Source organism: Brassica oleracea, chromosome C8 (genome assembly GCF_000695525.1).
Source record: "Brassica oleracea var. oleracea cultivar TO1000 chromosome C8, BOL, whole genome shotgun sequence".
NCBI lineage: Eukaryota > Viridiplantae > Streptophyta > Magnoliopsida > Brassicales > Brassicaceae > Brassica > Brassica oleracea.
In genome coordinates this window covers 3,494,268-3,496,244 of record NC_027755.1, presented here as the reverse complement: position 1 = coordinate 3,496,244, position 1,977 = coordinate 3,494,268, and positions in this window count along the sequence as shown.

Below are 1,977 nucleotides of genomic sequence, written 5' to 3'. Positions count from 1 at the left end.
CTGATGCCATCCTATCTTGTCGTAGGCATATTCTGATAGCTCGTTCAGTTCCTCATGCATTGACTTCATTTTGTTTTGTATCAGCTGCTCGTCGTCTGGTGTAGACATGGTATCGATCGATGCGACTAAGTGTCTATCGATCGTTTCTGGTGCGGTATTGTCGATCGATTTGGGGCGTGCTCTGTCGATCGATTCTGATATCTGGTGTTGAGATGCGAGTTCCCTCTGAATGGCTTTGACTTCCTTCTGTAACCACTCTGCTTGGCTATCCAGTCCACCGAGTCTGACATTGAATGGAAAGTAGATGTCATCACACCGCTTCTCAAGTCGTTCCTCCATGGTGTCTATATATGTGTAAAGCTTTGATGTGATCTGATCAACTTCTGCTGTTGTGTAGGGAAGATTTTCTGTACGTTTCTTCCCGTCGAGCGATGCCATGCGGAACCTATCGATCGATGTTGAACCTTCTTCCTGAAAATCATGTTGATCATTAAGCTTGCCAATGTCCCTCTGGAAATTCATCATTTGTGTAGACAAGGTGTCCAAGTATCGCATGATAGGTGAGGTGAAACGGTCGTGCGTATCCTCGTATGTTTGTAACCTATCTTCCATGGCTGCGAACTTGCTGTCGATCGATGTGATGGTGCGGATATCGATCGATGTGGCTGGCTGTGGATCCTTCTTGCGAATGGTGTCCAAATCTTGCTGTAGCAGATCAATTCTCGTGCTTAACCAGTCCACATTGTTGTTGAGAGGGTTGTATACGTCGTTAATCCTCGTGTTGATGTATGCGATCTCCCATTCATCCTTCTTCTCTGCCAAACTTTCTGGTTCTGTAGGGATCTGGGATGTATGTTGCTTGACGTCGATCGATGTAGATTTGTTGGCGTCGATCGATGGTGATGTCGTTGCTTCATTCTCAAGGTTGTGCTGCATACTCTCAATCTCTGTCCTCATCGTGTCGATCGATTGTGAAGGTGCCTTGTCGAGCGACATTGGTGTTACCCTGTCGAACGATGTAGGAGTAACCTTGTCGATCGATGCTTGGCCAACTAGTCGGCACGATTGGTGTGAACCAATTTCTGTTGTGTCGGCCCTTGGATATTCGTCTGGAACAGCTGGAATGTTGTCCGGAATGCTGTGTTGCTGCATAAACAAGTTGTCTGGTCCATTGGTCGAACGATGTAGGAGTAACCTTGTCGATCGATGCTTGGCCAACTAGTCGGCACGATTGGTGTGAACCAATTTCTGTTGTGTCGGCCCTTGGATATTCGTCTGGAACAGCTGGAATGTTGTCCGGAATGCTGTGTTGCTGCATAAACAAGTTGTCTGGTCCATTGGTCAACTGAAGAATATCTGCTATGTCCTCTCTGGATACTTATAGAATCCTTCCATCCATAGCTCTTGCATGGTCATCTGGGTCCCTGAAAATACCAAATTCATTAGGAGTTAGAAAATCGTAATCAATACTCATATTCTTCTTAGTAAATAAAGAAAGTTTTGGTTTAGAATGAGAATCGATCGATTTGATACTGGAGTATCGATCGAGGGTAAAGGTTTGTCTGCTGAACTAGGGTTTTTGGATCGAATGCTCCTCCTGGATGTTCCTTCTGATTGGTTTGTGGGAGCATTCATCTTTTCTACTTCGGTGTCGTGAAAAATAATCTTGGGTGCAAAACTCCTTATATAGGTATTGGTAAACCTACTTGGAATTGGAATATTTCCTTTTTCCTTTTCAAAGGCGGCGACTTTAATATCGATCGATGTACCAGGTATGGCATCGATCGATGCATAAGAACGTTTTGCTGGATGAGGGTGGGTATCGACCGATGCTGAGTGAACTCTGTCGATCGATGGTGGAGACGTGTTGTTGATGGAATGACTTGAATATATGTCATCCTGCATAGCAATCTCTATAGCTCTTTCCTTCCAGTAATCCTCATCATACTCCTCAGTAGGATCCTCATTGGATGAAGG